The sequence below is a fragment of the Pecten maximus genome, chromosome 1 (assembly GCF_902652985.1).
Source record: "Pecten maximus chromosome 1, xPecMax1.1, whole genome shotgun sequence".
Classification (NCBI taxonomy): domain Eukaryota; kingdom Metazoa; phylum Mollusca; class Bivalvia; order Pectinida; family Pectinidae; genus Pecten; species Pecten maximus.
The window spans coordinates 18,913,117-18,926,064 of record NC_047015.1 but is presented as its reverse complement, the minus strand read 5'-3'; positions in this window follow the sequence as shown (position 1 = coordinate 18,926,064).

The following is a 12,948-nucleotide window of genomic DNA, read 5'->3' as shown; positions in this document are numbered from 1 at the left end:
CGTAAGCTGTCTGGATCATATGACGATCACGTGGTCTGGTCTGATACTAAATTAATGAGAGAGAGAGAGAGAGAGAGAGAGAGAGAGAGAGAGAGAGAGAGAGAGAGTAGTATTTGTTCCAGTTATACGTACATATTTTACAGTGTAAATTGTGTGTAATCGCAATCCGTAGTGCCTGTATTTGTAACGTTAAATGTATGACTATTAATGTATAGTTTTGTGTCGTTGCAGGGTATGAAATAAACTGCTGGCCCTGAACTGTAAGACATCAATATAATCCTCTCGGTTTCAATAGAGCCCTAAGAGAGGACCAGTGAGATTCACCCAAGCATGTGTTTGTGATCTGTGATGTCTTTTCTTTGAGCTTTGGGCTATGTTGTAGGCAGCCGACCATGACCAAATGACCTACGAGGGACAGTTATACACACGTACTCCAAGTGCGTTTCACCTGTGTGTTTTTAAGCGTCTATGGTTTGCTTCTATACAAGTATAGACACTTGCCATTCACTATAGAATAGACTTATATCTAGACATACGGAACATTACAGGACGTCGTACTACCCTTTTTTGTGTTGTGACTTGACAGTCAATAGTGTGGGGCTTGTTTGTTTTCTTGATTTTAGTTAGAAATTTGAACTCCATTTATTCAAATTAATCACCCCCACCTTAGAAAGACCCAAAAAGTCCCTTTCGGCAGACGAGTAATTCTCCTGTTAACATGAGTATATCAAGTACACACTTCATCTTGGGAAAATTGTTTAAAGATCAAAGAAAACATCAATTACCTCCCTCCCGGAAAGCCAGGGCGTTGTACTAGAGCAGTGAAATCTAACAGATAGGGAAACGCTCTCCGCAAAACTATCAAAACTTATAATACAAGAGATTATTGAGGACAATTAAATAAGGTACATATCAGAAATAATTTCATTTTTATTTTGAAATATATATTATCAGTCAGTAATAAACAATGGAGTTTTCTTTCGGTTGTCACTTAAAATCCTAACATTGACATTCTCTTTATCTAAATTTTAATAAACAGATCTCTTCAAAATTTCAGAAACAGCGCCAACAATAATTGCTTACGGATGGATGCGTACAGTCGACGGACAAATGATTAAAGGTGATTATAATAGAAAAGAAATCAGGTCAAAAAGAAGAGTTTGCCAAAATGATGTGTGTGTTTTTTTTTTATATATATATTTCATTTTCGTTTAGGCAGTAGGTAGGGCGTGTACGGAAACTGGAGCCAAAAACCGATCCAAGCAAACTACCACAACTACGAAGGCGTCGACGGCCGAAGTTTTAACGCAAAATTAGAAAGCCTATGATAAAATCACGAAAACATGCATAAACTACAGACACTGATAGTGATTCTGAATATTTTTGTCGGAAATTGAATCAGATTTTTGTTGTATATTTTGAAATCATTACACGATGTCCATCTTGGATCATAAATATTGATGCCGGTAGGCTATAACCGTCAAATACTGTGTTTGTAAAGACCACGATCTTAAAGTACACATACATTCCGCACTAATGCTCACGGACTTGTATCATATTTACGCATCTCGTCTACATTTACACACTCACACGTGTGTGCACTACATATATGGATTGGGTATTATTGCAAAGCCACTGTGCTATCCTACATATGCATGTCGGTGTGTTTGCGACATAAAATCTTGTTTATAACGTATTGTATAAGATTTTGTTTTATTCACATTTTGTGACCCCCTCCCCGCTAAGATTGAAGGGCTCACACATTAAAATATTGTACTATATGTTATTACAAGTGATTCCGTGCCTTCATTCGTTCAAGTTGAAGTTCAAATGATGTGAAATGCATATCAAACAAGAACTAATTGTAAACGGAAACCATTGCAGAAGTCCCGCAAAGGCCCCGCAGTCGTGCCATTGTGCTCGGCATACCTCACGATCCATTATATACCAATTTTCATTGAAATGGGTCAATATCTTTATTTGAACCAATCACAGACCAGGAAATAGCAGTCATTTTATTAAAACGTAAAAGTGAGATAACGAGAGTGACCGTTGTCCAATGATGTACATACATACTAAATTTCATCAAAATCGGACAATATCTAATTTGGGCCAATCAGAGACATTAATTTGTTACCGTGGGAACCTAACTTACAAAAAATGTTACCACGTTATTCAGCATCACTAAAAACCCCTAGGTACCATTTTTGTACCGAAATTGGAGACAGAATCCAAAACGGAAATGGCTTTGACGGCCATACTGAATTTCCGATCGCAAAAAAAAACAAAAAAACAAAAAACAACATGCGTGCAAACCCTCGCCCCACATGAGCATGTCTGTGAAGTTTCATGACGGTCCTGCCAGCAGTTTTTGAGAATAGCTTCAGAAACCCCCACGACGGAAAAATGAGAAGAATCAATGAAAATAAGAATAAGGAACAGAGCAAAAGAATATGTCTCCAACTTCGTATTGGGGACATATGCAATTGGTAAGTTTTGAAGGCAAATAACAGCACACGGTGCTCGAAAGACAGTAACCCTGGCATTTGCAATACACTTGGGATCCCCACCTGGGGAATCCATGCCTTTTTACACCTGGAATATTATGTCATTCTATTTTTGTAGGAGTGTATAGTATTGCTTTTCCAAAATCAACACCTTACTCTTTATTCTCGAGTATATAAAGTACCCATTTCATATGTTTATTTACTCAGGAGAACAGCTACAAGCTCAAGAAACACATACACATTTTCTTCAGGGACTTGGTTCTGTGGAAACACCAGTTGATTGGCTGATTTCATTGTGCGAGTCCTGAAGTCTGTGTCGTTGTCCGTACTAGGTGTTGGGCACAACGGGAGATGTCTATTGGTCCCTGTTAAAAAAAAAAAAAAAAAAGGACAGACGTTGTGAAAACGAAGAATAAGCCACTTGTTACCGTCTTCTTCGATTTGAAAAGGATATGACACAATATGGAAATACGGAATAATAAAAGATCTCCATGACATAGGTATTCGATGTAGTTTGACAAATATTATTTCGAACTTTTTATCGGAAAGAACATTTCAAGCACTGAACGAAACGACGCTTTATGATATCCATGAACAGGAAATACTCGTAGGTGTACCGCAGGGAAGTAGTCTCTCTCTTACAAATTTTGGGATTAAAATTAACAAATTTAGTCAAAACCTTGTTCTTTGTAGGGTTCTTCATTTGTTGATTACTTTTTTTATATGTCATAAAAAAACCAACAGAAAAAAAAGAAGAAAAAATATGAATATTAGTGAAAGATAATCACAGCAATGTTTGAATGAATTATAAACTTTGGCAAGCGATAACGGCTTCAAGTGGTTTAAATCTAAAACGGTGAGTATGCATTTTTGTCAGCTTCGCACACCATACGACGATGAAAATCTCTTTCTCGATGGTACATTCATTCCTGTTGTTGAACACTCGTTTTTTTCCAAATATCAGACACATTAAAGCTAAATGCCTTAAAACACTATAAAGGTAGTGTCCACTAGTCATAGGAAAGTTGTGCGAAAACTTCATAGAGCACTTATTATATCAAAATTGGACTACGGTTCAATTGGCCAAGGTTCCGCTAAAAAATCACATCTGAAAATATTGGATATTTTACATAATCAGGGTCAGAGACTCGCTCTATGTGCCTTCAAAACCGCACAATCTGCGAGTCTCTGCGTACAGGCAAATGCATTTACACTATATCATCGGCGTAATAATCCGTCATTGCAATACACACATCAATTAAAATCGAATTTATCAAACCATGCCTAGTCTGTCGTATTCGATCCAAATTATAACGATTTGTTTCCAAGAACCAAAATGTATTCCATCGTTTGGAATACGCATGTCGTCTCTTTTAGAAACTGACAAATTTATGTCGACACATTTGTATCATTTAGACCAATTGGAATTCCTCAATAGTCTTTAAAATTTTCAATAACTGATCTTTCTCTTCGTGACACAATTAAAGCCGCCACTGTTCCTTATACTTTCGTTCCTCCTTCTTGGACCTACAGTCAAACTACAGTGGCTTTGAATCATTGATGACTTTAAGGACGATCATAAGGAAGCGGAAGCCATGGTTACGACAGATACACCCTTATCATGCTCTGCAGAAGCCCAGCTATCTGCCTCACCCTCGAACACATTAAAGTAACATTGATATATTGAATTAACCGGTAATGAATAAGCACATCGCGCTGCAAAAGCGGCATTATCACTTCTACTAACTGATTTTAAATACCGAGACGAGGTTGTCCTTGATCGTCTAAGGATGTGTCATACATATATAACGCATTCCTACTTATTGAAGCGTGAGGACCAGCCTCAGTGCATCGCGTGCAATGAACCATTTACCAATAAACATATTGTATTGGATTGCTTTGATCTACAACTTACAGGTGAGAGTTAACAGCAGCATATTAGGCCTAAAAGTTCTTTTCAAAACATATCCCCTTTTTCATTTTAAACTAGACGTGAGTGTACGAATTTTCCATTTACAAATTAATATCTTTCAATTCCTTGATTTTGTTTGGTGTTTTGCTCATTTTACTCATCAATTTTACTCGCAATTTGTTGACCTAATGAACATTTATGACTAGCTAACTACGGAAATGCGGTAGACGGATTGAGGATAATGAAATTTTACGATACAATTTATGGACCCGGAAGTTGGCAAAAACAAGTTTTGTAACTCCCGAATTAATGAAGAATCCAATTCGGGGAATTGTTGCATAATTGTTCATGTCACCAAATAGAGCGCATTGTGTCGTTAGTTATGAAGCAGTGTTATTGGCTTAGATTTGAGAGCGACGTCCAAAAGTTAATAAAATAGTGTGAGCATTGCATGGTCACAAAAACGTTCGTACCAACAGTCAAGCCACCAATAGCGCATCTTTTAGTCTTCCAACCTATTGAGGTAGTTGTTATGAGCTTAAGGCAGTCCGAGAAAGGGTCAGTTAGCAGAGAGAACGTGTTTGTTATTGCCATTGTTTTCCTTGACTATTTCGACCAAGATTAGAAGATAACGTAAGTGGCAAATGTTTTGTAAAAGAGAAGTTTTTAGAAATAATATCATCAAAGAATCATTAGATATTAACAATGTCACGAAATCTCGAACAATTCCATACGATCCAAATGGAAACATGCAATGTAAACGCTTTAAAAGACCAATGCATTTATGTTAAAGACTTTACCATTGGCAAAAAAAGCAAAACTGGAGGGAGTACCTACCAGAATTGGTCTATAATTTCAACGAAAAACCACAGGCTTCAACGTGTATCATGTTGCAACGGGATCAAAAATTACTGATTGATCATGTATTCAGAGGACCTCAATATAACGTCACTGGAACGTGGATGAGTGGATTGAATCACATCATCACTCTATGTCGGAATCTGGAAGACTAGCAGAGGCAGCATTGAAAAGGAAAGCTGTGGAGCGATCAGAGTATATACACAGGTCCATAAAAGAACATTTCATAGCTATCGGATCTCGAGTCTTTATTTTTAAAACTCATATAATGACGTCAGTGAACGATCCGACACGGATGGAACTGAAGAATCCGACGATCGTGTCTGGAATGTGTACAATGATTTCCTTCCACAGAAAGTCAGAGTAAGCGTCGATGGATAGACGATGTAGTCAGAGATGACACTTCACTTAAGGATTGAATCTTGATTTGGTCGATTTCATGGGGTCATGAATTGAGTTGCTCTTGAGACAAATTTAATAAACTGCGAAGCAGTTCATGCTGAATTTGTCTCAAGAGCAACTCAATTCATGACCCCATGAAATCGACCAAATCAAGATTCAATCCTTATATTTCAATTTGTTGTTTTTTTTCGAATAAAAAAAGTCGGTCTAGATATTTAAAATGTCTCGAAGCTTGTGCAAGTCCAAATGGGGAAAAGCCCGAGGAGTTCCGGATTGTGCATGTCGAGTCGGTCGTGTAAAATAGTCCGCCATTTTAGGATTAAAAAACAGCATTATTTTGTGAAAATAGAAGTATTTAGCACATTTGGTCTTTCATAAAATACAAGAATACATTATGAATTTGATAATTTTAATAATTATTCCATGTTTATAATAACAATGTAGAAAAAGTGAAATCGTTCCGCGGAAGGATTTTGTCTAGGTATTCATACGCACTTATCAGTGTTAATCTGGTCAAATTCATGGGCAAATGAAACAGATTAAGTTTGGTAGTTTCATTGAGTCCAACTTGAGTAGAAATTGAAATATTACAATATATCCCAATGTATGAATCACTGGAGAGCAGTTGCGTAGACAGCATAGTGACGTCACAACATATACTGAATCTGAGACCGAGAAGGAGGCTGAGAACCAAGAATAAGGAAGGAGAATATCGAACATTCGGCTAAAGGAAAGAACTATAATTTTCGTACCTTTCTTAAATCGGTAGTGAACCTACAGCGTCTATAAAAGATAATGAGATGTCGGCGTTTGTTAGGCTTGTTCTTCTTGTTGTGCAGATCATTGTTTTAACTAAAAAGGATATGTATGAAATGATTTTTCGTAGCTTTATTAGATCGGTTTGTTAATTGCAACGATTTATTGGAATTCCTTTTAACTTTTAACTGTGATTTCCTTGCATTGTATGAACATTGATTTGCTGGCAGAAAGTATTTTTTGTAATTTTCAAGATAACAGGTTGCTGTGGCGTCGACCTAAAGCTTGGAACAAGAGGACAAAGGCCATTAACAGTCATCTAAAAAATGAATAATTATCATGTAGTAAGCAAAATTACAGTTGAATGCCACTTGAGGGGCTTCGCCACTTGGGGCCCCATGGGTCACACCAGCCTCATTTATATAAAATATGATTGGTCTCCCCAAAGATGTTTCACAACCAATAGGGTTCACTGCCCTCCCAAATCTTGTTTCAAGCCAAATTTGGTTGTAATCTACTTAAGGGTTAAGGAGAAACAGGGGTTAATGAGGAGCAGAGTTTTCAAGCAACATTCACAAAAGTTCCCTTTTGGGGCCCCGCTAATTAGGTCACAGCGGTCAGATCAGTCTCGTTTATATAAAATATGAACGCCCTCCCTCAATAATGTTTCACACCAAAGTAATTCAACCAAGGGTTAAGGAGGAGTAGGGTTTTAAAGCAAAACTCCACCAAAGTTCCTCTTTTGGGGCCCCGCCAATAAGGCCCCAGGGGTCAGACCAGCATCTTTAATAAAAATATGTTCGCTTTCCCCAATAATGTTTCAAACCAAATTTCGCAGTCATTCACTGTGGTATTAAGAAGAAATACGGTTTTGAGAGTAAAAGTCTAACGGCACACGACAACGGACGGAACACGTTGGCTTTGGTCATCCCCACCCTTCGGGTCAGATGACCTAAAAATGTAACACGGTGAATCGTATATACGTTTTGTATTCACTTGTTATTTGTTTCCAAATGTTTAATAATTAATATATTACGTCGCAGTTGATTCCGTCGTTTTCTGGATCACATGACAATCACGTGATATGGAATACTTTCTATGTAGGCACTTTAATAATGTTTTTTTTTAGTTTGTTTTATTAACATTTTGATTTAGTTAGTGGAATATCACTGACATGTGCTTGAATTAGGAAAAAGTGTTAACAGCTCATTTGGTATTCGGGTTGTACCCTACATAAACTGACAAAAACAAAAGTACGAACTGTAAGAACAGTCGGGTTTAAGCGGTCAGTTCGAAAACGATGTCTTTGTTACCGGTCAGTCAGTTCCAGATCAGACGGCCGACGATCTTCATTCACAATTCAAACTGATAGAATCATCAATTCCTGATAAATACAATAAGATTGTGAGTAATACATCTATTTGTGAATACGTGTTTGGGAAATACTCATTAGATACAGAAATTATTTCTTTTAGTAGTAGTATAGGTTTTAGCTGTACATGTATTCGCGATCTCTTCTATTTATATATATGGCCAATTTTATCTATATATACGTAGCTCATTATATGTGCCCATGAATATATAAGTTATATAATAACGTACGTGATGATGTAATGGCAAAAATGATAATTACCTTCTGGATGTTGTACTTCTGTACTTTTAAAAAGTTGGAACGTGTATATTAATAATATATCGCATACAATCAAGTCGTTTTTCTGTTACACTCTCAAGAAGTATTTCGAGTATGATCAGCATTATTGCAAAATGATGAATCGGGATTCGTTGTTTCTCAGGTATTTTGTTGTAGACAACAAACTTTTAGTAGAAAATGAAGAATTTATCAAAAGTGAAATTATGAATATCATGAATAAGTCATGTTTTGTAATGTATGATGTGATTTTAATATGGAGGTTTTGTAAGGAACCTGGTAGCCTTCAAACTTTATGATCTAGTCAAAAACAAGGAAAACAATAACAAATCCAAAATCTGGTAAATTGTTTTATTGCATTTTTGCCAATGAAATATAGAAATTTATCAAACTAATAAAACTTATATTTTCACTGCAGCGATGAGCAGTGAAAATATAAGGTTTTGCAGTGAAAATATTAGTTTTCCGTTTTTGACCAATGATAGCGGGCCTTTGTATTCACCTCGTTGAAACTTGCCGATTTTTTCAAACGAAGCGGAGATCGATAAATTGGTTATTTTGCTCTATTTCTGAAATATTCAGACTAGTTTTTTTTAATTTTGTTTTTAAGTTTATAAAATGCAATTAAAAGAAAATTGAATGGTTTCCCGTTAAATATAACATATATTTCACTCGTATGACAGAATATGTCAATATTTTTCACTCGTGCTTCGCACTCGTGATAATATCGATATTCTGTCATACTCGTGAACTATATGTTATATTAAATGGGAAACCATTCAATATCCTCTATATACTTTATATCTTATGTCTGTAAACTATGTACATGTATTCTTGTTTACTTCTAATATAAATGTGTAAAATGGTTTATTATAGTAAGATCCAATCTTAATCTTGTACAATGTTGTCGTACATATGTAGTTATGGGATTGAATCCCAGAGATTAGTAAATTCTATGTATGTTTACTCTCAATACTGCCATTGTGGGATTTTAGTTTGGCTCTCATGTATGGGTTACTTCCCCTGGCATCAAAGGCTATAAAATGGGTACACATGCTGCGCTATGCTTCTACGCTTTATTGGTTGATTTTTTTATGGATTAACAGGCGATCAACAACTATGGTCATTTATGGACGTCATCAATCCAGTAAGTCCGTTGAGGGTATGATGTTACAAGTTCTGCTGATTCCAGGTGTAGAATTTTAGTTTGATTGCACTCTGAAAAACGCCCGTCTGTGGTACGTTTATCCGAGGACACCGTCATAAAATGTCCCTATGGTGTTAATAAGATACAAAATACAAAACTAATCCATGATTTTATTGATTTTAGATTTTCTTGATACTTATATATTAGGTAACCAGAAGCTGCTGTATACAGTATTAATCCATGTTTAGTGCATACTCTTTCTAGGCTTCCATTGTCTTAATATATAATGAAACATTTTCGTGCTGCGCAGTAATGGCATGGCCTGATACGCATATTCAGAAACAATAAACCGTCGTTGTTTATGTTTATGCTTCACAGCGTCAGTTTAAGGATATTGTCCCGAGTTTGGTTGGTGTAGCAAAGTATCTTCAGTATAGAATATTAACCACCACTTCAATAACAAAAAATCCACGTTATCTTAATATTAAATATCTGTATATCTATAGAAAAAACATTTGTAGCACTATTTTTGGTAGGACTTGCTTTGGCAATCAAATATGCATTACGTCCCATGGCATATGGAATGATGTATTGCAAATCGCATCTTCATTACTAGGTACCGCTTACATGTATACGATAGCATTCAGCCATTTATGGTAGTAATTCTTTCCTGTTTGAAATTTCATTTGGTTTGTTTCAGTATGATTTTGCCCACGGAATTTGCTTTTAATTTAGAGGTCAGTGATGTCCATAATTGCAACTGAAATACAAATGCACTGGAAGAGATAAGTCACGCTATATTAGACCAATACTCAAGCTCATGACACACACAAGTCATTTGGGGTTATGGAGGTGATAAACAATCGTCGTTTGCACGGGCGGTATATTATGATCGAACAAGATCCCGAATTATTTCAATTCGCTATTCAAATGCTCTCACACACAAGGGAGACCATCTTTAAATGACCTTGGCTGTGTATTGAATGTTAAACAATACTACTCAAACCAATTAAATTATTTGTTACAACTCGCCTAGAACGACCAACACGTGTGATTGCTAGAGCCACACAGCCATGCTCACCGTAAGATCAATGTCAACAGCAGCAGAATTGTGAAATGTAAGCATATCTTTCTTTGAGGTAACGTCTAGGGTAAACGTGATTTTATATACAATGTAGTTGTAAAACAAATCTAACCAACTGCTCTTTAAAAAAAATATACATTTTAAGGAAGGCCTCCCCTGTGCGCGCAATGCATGTGATGTGTGTGTGTATCATGGAAGGCTGTAGTATAGCAGTGTTTTGTCTCCTTTTAATAGCTCAAACCTTATGCCGACTTTATAGTGCTAATTTAATCAGGCATATACAAATGTATCCATTAGGACATCCCGGGAATAGAACCCAATGGCTTCTCAAAGGGGCTAACACTCAACTTAGGGCCAAAAGTGAGGCAGTGTCAAGGGGGCATTAGGAAAAACAAATTTGCTTAAAAGAAGGGACAATAAATTACAGAGGGACATTGGCACCCACCATCAGATGATCTTTATGGATATTTGGAAGACCTTTCTGAGTAATATTGCTTACAATCTGTAACAGATAAATTTTGAAGTGTCAACTGTGTGAGACTCCTATTTTCTGACCAGTCTTTAATTGGAATATGAACAACTAGGGATCACAGTAAACGTTCAGGTGAAATTTGAGAAAGATCCCTGATAAACAGGGAAAATGATCATCAACTGTCAAATTCAAATTGCGACCTGTCGGCGATCTTTTTTTTCGATCAGTCTCAAAATACAACTTGCACTAATAGAGACAAAGGGGAACCTGAAATAAAATTTGAGAAAGAACAATGAAGAAACTTTCTTAGAAAAAGGGAAAACAGTCTTCAACTGTCAAAATTCAAAATAACTGCTGTTTGGCCATTTTAATTTCTCGAAATGGAATATGCACAACGTAGGGACTTGAAGAAACCATCAGTTTAAATTTGAAAAAAAACTATACAAAATTATCTGAGAAATAGCGATAACAAACGTGAAATGACAGATTCAAAATAGGCGCCCGTCGGCCATCTTGTTTTCAGATCAATCATGCACGACTAAGGACATTGGGAAACTTTTAGGTGAAATTTAAGAAAAATCCATGACCTTTTTGAGAAATAGCAATAACGAACTTTAAATGTCACATTCAATATTGCTACATATCGACTGTCTTGTTTTTTTCCGTTCAGTCTTCAAATGGAACATGCAAAACTAGGGACCACGGGAACCTTCAGGTAAAATTTGAGAAAGATCTATGAGGTAGCAGACCACAGTACGGTTGCCTCTACATGAGTGACTTTTTTTGGCAAATAACTTCTGAATTATGAAATACAAAAATAATGAAAAACATAAATGCATATTATAATTGGTAAAAAAGGGTATGTTGAAGACGAGGAAATATAGCAGAAAAAAATTAATAAGGATTTTAATGAACTTAATAGGTTTTATAAAAAAACATGTAGGGAATTGTGTCATTTTAAGCCCCAGTCACACATAACGGCGAATCAAGGCGACTCATTTGCGATCAATTTTGACAGCGAACTCTTGCGAACTTTTAAATTAAAATATCGTTTGCAACCTCTTTGAGAATTATTAGCAACACTTTGACGACAAATAGACGAACTTCTTACGAAAAAACAATTTTACACCAGGAATATTTTGCGAACATGGCGATCTTTTGCGACAGATAGCGATTGTTAGCGACCCTATTAGCGACACGGGCGCGACTTTTTTACGACACATTTACAACTAAACGCGACAGCGTGTAAGATCACTTACAATCGTTTGAGACAGATTACGACATGTTTACAATTAATTACAACAATTAGCGATTATGATGAGATTGATTGCGAATGATTACGAATGTCATGAGATTTTGGTATAAATACAGATGTAGTTTTGCAATTAACATTCAGTCAGCTTTATTCTGAAGCAAAAGACAATATGTTACTGGCTCCAAGGAGACTCAGAGAGTTGCAACAGCTTCTCTTAGCTGACCAAGATATGCTACGGGATGACCTTGAAGTAGCAAACGAGATCATAGACTACAGTCCTGGCCATATTTTGGGTCTGTCTTGTTCAAGAACAATAAAGAAACTTGATGCACCCTACACATAGGCTAACCGTATGTATACCCTCCTCGCAAAAGTCGTTGACAGTCGTAATTGTAACGCAAAGGAGTCCCAAACGGTCGCTAATGTAATCGTTATTATTCGCCAAAAGGTCGTATGTGTTTGTAAATGTCCAAGTCTGTATCGACACATGTCTCAAACATGTCGTATATTGTCGCTAACAGTTTGCAAGTCGTTCGTACTTGGTTCGTTAACAATTCGTAAATCTGTTGTAAATGATCGCCAAACAGAATACTTTGCGAATCGCTAAGACAAGTTACAACTCTTTTTCAATTACATACGACAGAGTGGAGAAGCGTTAGAGAACACTTCACGACAAAAATTATTTAACGAATTTTTTTGGCAGTCAAAAAAATTCGCAAAGCATGGCGACCATTGAGCGAACCTTGGAGAATGTTTTAAGACAAAAATACGACATTCCGAGACAACTTTGCGATCGACTGCGAATCGTAGTTCGTAAAACATTCGCCAAAGGTCGCGCCCATGTGTGACTGGGGCTTTAGGTAAAAAATCATGATATTTTGCAGCTTTTAAGTTTTTTTTGAAGTGG